Consider the following 9,073-nt stretch of genomic DNA (forward strand, 5'->3'; position numbering starts at 1 on the left):
CTGAAGTTGAGAGAGGACAAGCTAGCTAGTCTCGTCCCCGCAAGCTGCTGTTGCCGTACTCCTGCCTGCATCCCCTAATAAATCTGCTGAAGTATTTGCAGTAGTCAGTGGACTGCCGCCGTCGCTAGACCGGATGTGAGCATGAGAGGCACGAGCGAAAACGTTTCGTCGGTGAGCAAGCGGAGAGTGGTTGACCTCATCCAGCTCTTTTTGCCGGAGCAGCTCAACCAGTTTTTTGAGGCATATTTGTAGAATCTGGTTATCCCTAACCATCTCAACCCTCCAAACCAAACAAGTGGCAACCACCAAAAAAGTGGCTATCCCTTGCCATCCAGTGGATAGCCACTGAACCAAACAGCCCCTTAGGCACAGCGCTTCAACGAAGCGCTTTTCTATTTGTTGCTATTTGTCTGGGCTGCTGCTTTTGGACCTCAAAAGCTCCAAAAGCAGAAGCAGAAGCCTAAGCAAACAGGGTCTAAAAAACTCTACTACTCCGGTTTCCTACAATATAAGCCTTGTATCTTTTGTCTTAAGTCAAAATTTCATAAAAGTTTATAATACGAATAAATACATCATAAACATATTTAATGGTGGATCCACTCATATAGGCTACTGTATATATGTTGAAACATATTGTAAGACTTCAGCTTATATAGGTTTGGCTTTGGACAAAAGCTATCTATATCTTATTAGTACTCCATCCGGCCATCAATACTTGTCGCAACTTCAATAAGTCTAAACATATTTTAGCTTACATCTAAAGGTATATATGATGCCCTCCATAGGGGGCCTCACAGCGATTAGAGCATGTGGATCGTCGGATTTCCCCATATGTGCATCTTGGCCGTTCATTCTGGGCAAAAGGCGACTGTGTTGGTTGGCTCTCCGCGCGCGTGGGGGTATCCACGCTGCTTCCTCCACTAGCTAACCCCATTGAATGGCCATTTCTTACCCGCCTTCGGCTGCGAGTGGGTCCCACCTTCGCCGGGTCCGCTTGTCGGTCGCTGTGGGTTGGCTTTGCTTCGGTCCGGTGTGGCATTGGCCCGTGGAAAAGATCTCCACCCACCGGGGTAGATTGGGGTCTTCCTCAAGCGTGGTTCCTGGACTCCTCCTCTCCCAATCCCCTCGCTTCCTCCTCTTCCAACGCGCTGGCCTCCTCCTCCCCCAATCACCTCGCGTCGATCCCAACCGCGCTTCGTCCTCGTCGTCGCAGCCACCGCCGCCAAACGTCGTCGACCCAGACCACGCCCATCCTCGTCCTGCGTGCCGTCGTGGTTTTCTCTGTAGAGCCAACAGGCGGAGGAGGAAGCCCTCCATGTGCCGCCGGTGCCCTCCATGGGGCCGTCGGTGCTGGAGATGAGGTTTGGCAGCAGCGGGGTGCTTCGTGCCTCTCCTAAGATGCTCCGCCAGGCTCACAGGTCCATCTCTCTCTCTCTCAGCCCTCCTTCTGCACCCAGACAAAGAAAGATACGGGTGGGATGGTGGAGCTTGGGCAGCGTCCGGCCGCCATGAGTCTGAGCATGCCGCCGGGGCCGGGGGTCATGTTGTGCCTCTGGTTCGTCGGTTTTTTTTTTCCAATAGCCCCTGTTCCCCGCTTCCCCTCTCCCCGCCATCGTGCTCGCGTGCTCCTGCACGAGCGCGTGCTGCATAATAGAGGGGTCCACAGCCAAAGCTGACCCATGGAATCTAGGTACCCAGAGTTCTAAACTCTTCCTTATGATTTGTCTCTCTTTAGATCTAATCCCTAGAAGTTCTGTTTATTTGTGTAGATCTGTTTATCTATGCAAACAAGGTGATTGACAAAAGTCCAAGAAGGTTACTCGCTCTTTTGATTTCTTGATTGGGCACAGATGAAGAGGTTGTTGGATGCAGTAAAGGTACTTGGAATCTTGATTGCAGTGATTGGGATTGGACTATTTGTGCAGATCTGTTTATCTATGCCAACAAGGTGATTGACAAAATTCCAAGAAGGTTACTCACTCTTTTGATTTCTTGATTGAGCACAGATGAAGAGGTTCTTGGATGCAGTAAAGGTACTTGGAATCTTGATTGCAGTGATTGGGATTGGACTATATTCATACTTCTGTACCCGTGAAATTAAACCCACTAAAGCATCTCCTCAAGTCACTCAGGCACATTTCCCCTGGTTATTTTCATTGTGATTTGAGGTGCAAAACATTTCTGTATTTTGAAATGGATCTCCTGAGCGGCATGGCTAGTTTGAATACATATGCTGCTTCAATATTCCATTGGGAAGAACTGAGAGGTATTCTCTCTTTGCAAGAAATTCTGCAACCTCTAATGATATGTTTCTTCTCTGGCATGGTATCATTAAGATATTCTCCATGGCTATAGGTATTTGAGACGTGGTTCGATCTACAATGATGTGTGTCCCTTAAGTGATGCCTCACGTGACATACTTTGACCCAAAGGAGGCTGATTCCACCTTATCGAGGTGATCTTTTTTTGCATCAACCTTACTTCTAACATGATTGGGACCTCCTTAATTGTCTTGTGCGGTAGATTAGGTGTATTAACCTAAGGAGGAGCTATGGGGGCAAACCAAGGACATGAGATTCTAACCCATCTGCCTATGAAAGGATTTCTTGATATGTTATAACAATATTATTAACCCTTTTATTTTTCTCTTTACTTCTACCATTTTTTATTCTCTACATATTCCTTTACCGCATAATTTTATATCATCATTCACTTGTTCCTATATATTTTGCATCTAAAATACCGTATGTGAGACTGCAACTAATTTGATATACGTTTGTGTTCCAACATTTATATTTTTATCAGCAGATTTGTTATTGGTTATCGGATGGAGCTAACTAAAAAGTATATTATTCCGTGCTTGGTATTGGTTTATTTTATTTATAAGAACAAATGTATATATGATTCAGGTAGGCACTTTTTGATATCTCATAATTTTGTTCCTGGTGATGATCAATTACTAAAATATATAATATGTTGTTTATGTTAATAATTGGTACTTGCTTGCTTTATGATCTTTGAAAACTTTTCTTGCCAGAAATGATGCCTATTTTGTTGCTCTTCTAGATTCTGGATTGTTATTTTCTATTATCAAATGATATGATTGGAAATTCAGATAATGATTTCTCTTTATTGCTATGCTACACATTATACTTATTATCATTAGAAATTGACATCTCGATGTTGCTCGTGTAACTGCTCATTGAAATCTTTATGATATTTTGTCACTGTAGGTTGATGTCCATGACAATAACTATATTAGTAAAAAAAATAGGCCTATTTCTTATATATGTTTTATGTGTGTAAATTCCACCTTAGTTCTTGTTTTTTCTGCATACATTTGTCTTGATATTGGTAAACGAACTATTCATGTGATGTTGGTTTGTTTAGGTGTACATTGATCTACAAATTCGGATAGATTTTTCTTTTACTGTGCCAACCCATCCTGCACTCTCCCTGGTTTGGTTCCTAGATGTGAGGTTGGCACTTCGCTTTGCTAAAAAATAAATTACAATATCAGGATTTTTCTTTGAATGGGTGAACTACCTCACCTCTCTTGAGAATCACTATTGGGCCTCTTGATGCTTCAAAGAAGTTAGGAGTTCTATCTCATTTTTTGTTTATGTTTTCATCCCACCATGAACAAAATCAGTGGAACAATGTTTGCAAAGAAAAATCACTCGACTCCTGTACCTTTCCAGTACTTTAATTTATAGAATAACTATGACAAATAGATGTCTGTGCGGCTGAATTTAATGGCTCTTCCCTTTGCAAATGCCAGTACAATAATGGCAATGGGATGGCTTACTCGACGAAGTATCATGGTTTATGGTGGTACTCTTAAGGTAATATTACCATTGTTTCCTTGTTATTGACTCTACTGCCTACTGATGCGTAATGCTCTTTGTTCAATAATATGTTTGCGTAGTTTGTAGATGTTGACTAGCTATGATGAAACTGAACTGTTTTTGAGAATTACAAATGATTATGCGGATAAGTAACAATTAAATTGAGCTGTTTGTGCTGGAAACACAGTTCAGTGTGGTTGACCATGTGTTCTCACGGGCTTGCTAATTTAGTCGTGGGTTTGGACATTGGTGTTGCTAAACAGTTTCATAATCTGTTAAATGTGTGCATTAGTGATTCAGTGTTGTTTTTATGTTTTACTGATAATTTTCTCACTTTGAGATTTTGTTAATGCAGCATGGAAACTTCGAGGGAAATTCATATGACATAGTATCTGCTTCCAGGTAAGTGTGTCACCTTTGAGCTGTTCATCAACTCTGTTTCTTATTTACATATAGCTATGTATGCAGCAATGTACTTCTTATGCTTACTTATCTTGATGACTATGCAGAGCTACGGAAATTTGTTAGTGGATCAATCAGCGATGAGGAAAGAAAGAATGAGCTCCACAACTCATGCCCAGGGGGCAGGTCCATGTGGCGGTATGTACACAGCAAATACAGTGGCATCCGCGATTGGGACAATGGGCATGAGCCTTGCATACAGGTGAAAAGCCTTCCATACATGTGCAAATTATATCTTGAAACTTATTACTTCTAGGCAAAACAATGGATCCTTCTTAAATAATTTCACTTTGATCTAACTTAGTATTCTCACTAAAATGGGCATATGAATTGCACCACAAGGTTTTGTAGAAAATATAACTGGCAAACTGGGAATATCACTTTGAGCTAACAGTTTCTTGTTGGTTGATTTTTATTCACGAAGAGAAGCATGGGTTCGTGGAAACCTACAAGAATTTGGAGAGCTGGTATTTTCCTGAACCCTTTATGGTGGAGAAAAGGAGCTTATTGCTTGGAGAATAATATTTTGCGACATTTGGATAGGAGGCAGGTCTAATGTCGCAATGTCGATTTTCAGGTTCATGATTTGTTACCCTTTACACAATCAAGTACATGTTTCATACGTTAGATCGTATTTTACTGAATTTTGTAAATTTCTGATATGTGGTATATTTATTCGCCTATTAGGTTTCTAGATTATTGCCCACTGCCCATCTGCAGTTTGCTTACCGGCGATGGACCATTATTAACCAGATAGGTTTTCCAATTGGCTTATTGACATGAGGTTGTTTCTTTCATTTGAGTACAAAAGCAGCTCTGATAAACAGAGAGCATCATGTGCGCTCCACTTTTTGTAGATGTATCCATGTGCAACCATCTGTCATAGTGTCATGACAAGATTCTCACTATCATTGCTCATTTCACCGATATGTGTGGATACTTATTTTTACATTTGGAGGGACCCTTGCATATTGTTCATCTGGTTCTAAGTTAGCCTGTTTGATGCTTAACTGTGTCTTCTATGTATCACCATTTAGCAATAGTAATATGGAGTAGCATCTATTGGTAGTTTTTCCATCCTCTTGATTACAGAACCAGAAACATGGAGCTGTAAACTATGTTCATTGATTTTTTTCCCAGTATTGGGACCAGCTTAAGCCTTTCTTCATGTTTGTAATATTTTGCCTTAAGACTTTCACGGTTGTAGGCTTTTTTTATATTTTGCCCATGGTGTTGTTTGGGACTTTGGGTGCCCAGAGCAGCTCGTTCACTTGAGCCTTGCATAATAGTGTGTATTATGGCAGATGCTAATTAAGCAAATGTGCTATCATAATGTGTTGTATCTATCTATTTTTTTTTTGAGTTTGCTCTTTATCAAGTTCCACGGGTTACACATGCCTTGATAATAGAACACCAAATGCCCAGGTTTGTCTGCAATTTTATTTGGACACAAGTTGATGCCTTTATTTCTCTCTTGCTTTTTTATTTGCACGGACTCAAACTGAATCTCCCTGGGTGCTTGGACTGATGTTTAGATAATTAAGTTGAACAAATTTTCGAGTCCAAATCTGTTAGCTGCTGCAGTACGTTGCATGTCTTTCTGAATCAATTTAGTGTGACACTCTGCGTGTTTATTAGTCATTAACTAACAACTAATCGTGGATCCTTGCTATATTAGTATGGCTACTGATGCCCCCACATGATTTATGTTTGTTCCTGTATATGTGCTCAAATTAATTTAGTGTGATGTCTTGATTTTCTATATAAAAAGAAGTTTCTTCATTGGGCTGTATAAGAAAGGGTAGTCCTGCCAGAACTAATTATTTCAAACCACCTACAGTTTCTTCTAGATGGCAAGTCACTACAGCATGAGCTATCATCCCTGTCCTCAGGCGTTGTGCGGCCGACCATACTTGGTACGAGAGGCTACGCCGTGTCATAGTGCTACTCCAGCCCACACGACCTCCACTCCGCAATCAAACTCAGTCGCAACATCACTGATGCCGCCTTCACATCACTGAAGGTACCACATTATTTTCATCTAGGGCATGGCATGGACATAAACAAAGAAAGGATATGATATCGTCATGCGGTATTTTGTATACTTGATATGAATCATTTCTAGCAGGCGGTGCTACGACATCGGTAGAGGCAGCTGATACAGAGAACATGACAAAATGCAGCATTGGGTAAGCCCTCGCTGCAACCACCTGGGATTCCTCTCTCTGTTACAACTTTCAATTTCTTAATCCAGGTCAAGAATCATCTTTCTTTAACCAGGTCAAATAGATGGTAAACTCTGTTTTTCCCCATGTAAATCTTAGCGCTAGACAAGTTGCATTAGAGCCATACTGAAATCTCTGAGAAGATTTTTTTTCTACCGTGTTCACATGTCAACAGCTGAAGAAAGTATAAGCGATTTGGGCTTCCATCATTTTTTCTTATTATTAAGCTTCTTTGCATTGAAAAAAAAAAGCTTAATTTTACTTTTGTCAACTGTTGTTTCAGTATTCCTAGCATGGATTTCACTTCACGTGGTTGTGTCCTGATATAATGAATTATGGGCTTGAAGACAAGGGACCCTTCATCTGTTGGCATTTGATTTATTCTCTATGATTTTTAATTAGGAAAGGAAGGTGCCGGGTTTCACTCAAAAGTCCAGGCAGGGTTTCACTCAATTGATCGTTCCATTGGGAAAATATGAAAAAGTTCTTGGATTTAGTACAGATTAAACTTTCATTTTGCCTATATTGTTCTTCCATATTAGGAACTCAATTGGCAATTCGTGTATTTCTTTTGCCTGCTAATTGTTTGATATGCAAGTTAATTGAGCACAAAGATCTTGGTGGTCGCTAACTTAATTTATGCATAACAGATCCTTCTGTTTATGCCTACACGGGTTGACTTTGATGGTTTGCTAAATTATGTACACTAATTTTTGTGGCTAATAAGATGATTGTTTCATTTTTAGCATTGGATGGGTCACAACGCGCCCATGACTATGTTGTGTAGATGGATGTGAAAGAGGAGAAGCAGCTGGCCACCGCCGCGGAAGTTGTGTTGTGGCGCCTAAGCCGTGTAGATTGACAACAATGAGAAGTATATCCATCGCTCCGATCAGTGCTAGGAACAGAAGCTGAAGAGCTTTTGTCCAGTACCAAGGTATCAAAGCCTCCTTCCACTTGCTTCAGTCATCGTCCCTCAATCCCTTCATTTTTGTATAGAATGTTTCCAACTCCACCTCACCTGGGCGTTACTCTCAGCCCTAATAAGTGTATGCAAGGAAGGGGGTGTAGAATTAGTGGTTTAGTTTCCGCTGGTTAGTCCTTAGTGGGGTTCAAAAATGGCTGGAGAAATTTCCCTGTTTCATTTTACTGTACATTGCCACATGCTGAAAAACATATACGGAGGTGCACCGCAAAGCATTACTGACATATAAGTAATCTACAAATAAGAGGTACTCAGGTAGAAAGGAACTGGGACTAATAAACAAATTACTATCTCTTTCTTACAATATTCTTCCATACGAAAGTTTTTACATTCCAACAAAATTAAGTAGAGCAAATGATCCTCAAGACTCGCAGAGTAGTTTAGTAGAGTAGGTAGACTTGCATTTTCCTTCTTTTATGCATTTCAGATGTATCCAGGTTCTAATCTTCTTTGATTTTTTTTAAATCCCTTCAGGTCTTCAGTATAATTCAGTCGTACAATTCTGGACTCTTCTCAAGCTACACGGATGCTATATTGAGAAAAACGGTTTGTGAATAATTTTGGACGAGTTTGGAGTGCTCTGAACAATTGCTGCACCACGCGTCAGTGCTTGCCTCACCCCTCTACGTCTTGAGCGGTTGGATAAGAGAAGTCTACGTCGATGATGCTTATTGCGCAGGCCATATTTCTCCTTTCTTCCTCGCAATCCTCTCCGCTCTCTCCCTGTTCCTTATTCCCTGACCCTTTCTCTCCCTCTAGATGAAACTTATAGGCATTTCTACCTACATCAAAGTTGTGTACTTTAATTTGCAGATGCATACAATATTTTTGTTTTTGCATGCATGTTGGGATGCGAAAGAGCTCCAACACATGTTTCCCAAACAACTTAATTATCACCTTCCTTACAATTCAATTCCTAGCAAATTTTACCCTTGGTTGTTTCCTTGAATCACTTCTTTGGATGTTTAGATACATAATCTCATGTGAGAAGGAAAAAATGAATGTTAGAGTCGAACAGGCTTTGAGTGACAAGGATAACAAAATATCAGATTCTGTCAAGTTGCTTCCAGTAAAATCTGAAAAATGCATTATCATATTGGCAGCTATTTTATCATTGCGAACATTGGCATGAGCTTCACGGGATCGTGCGCCAAGGCGCACATCTAAATCTAGTTTATCTAATTCCGTGACAAGTATTTACAGTTCAATGGAGTAGTATATTTTTGGAATGGAAAATTATTATTCGGCATTAATTGCTGGACTCTGGCTAATAGCAGACCGGCGCGGCGTTGGGCGTTGGCTGGGCCGGGCCAGCAGCCATGGATGAGCGAGCTTCTACCAGCAAGTCATGCCTGCACAAACACACCTGTCTTCAAAATAACTCTCACAAACACACCTGTCATTCATGGTCCACACACGGATCTCCAGAGAGGACCTGACGCGAGACCCCGAAATAATTCGCATGGCCGATCAATTAATCGATTGATCTGATCCCAGGAGAGATTCGGGAAGCTAATCTGGGTCCTTGCTGACACGAATCATAAATAGTTTAG

The 9,073-nt window shown here is 41.0% G+C and overlaps 1 long non-coding RNA gene across 13 annotated transcripts; it reads left to right on the forward strand.

The window, feature by feature from the left end:
* The first annotated feature begins 1,331 nt into the window (after positions 1 to 1,331).
* LOC124682062 lies at positions 1,332 to 8,428 on the forward strand. Of its 13 annotated transcripts, none has more exons than XR_006996125.1 (13): positions 1,332 to 1,418; positions 1,851 to 1,877; positions 2,007 to 2,033; positions 2,133 to 2,266; positions 2,356 to 2,455; positions 2,809 to 3,845; positions 4,204 to 4,250; positions 4,358 to 4,448; positions 4,735 to 4,887; positions 4,998 to 6,333; positions 6,439 to 6,499; positions 7,282 to 7,472; positions 7,995 to 8,428. It is a non-coding gene; the product is annotated as an uncharacterized LOC124682062 (long non-coding RNA). The 13 variants fall into 13 exon arrangements; XR_006996121.1 differs by lacking the exon at positions 1,332 to 1,418 and adding an exon at positions 1,447 to 1,690 and having other exon boundaries at positions 1,770 to 1,877; XR_006996122.1 differs by having other exon boundaries at positions 1,333 to 1,418; positions 2,007 to 2,266.
* Positions 8,429 to 9,073: the final 645 nt, after the last annotated feature.

The sequence above is a fragment of the Lolium rigidum genome, unplaced genomic scaffold (genome assembly GCF_022539505.1).
Source record: "Lolium rigidum isolate FL_2022 unplaced genomic scaffold, APGP_CSIRO_Lrig_0.1 contig_66933_1, whole genome shotgun sequence".
In the NCBI taxonomy this organism is placed as follows: domain Eukaryota; kingdom Viridiplantae; phylum Streptophyta; class Magnoliopsida; order Poales; family Poaceae; genus Lolium; species Lolium rigidum.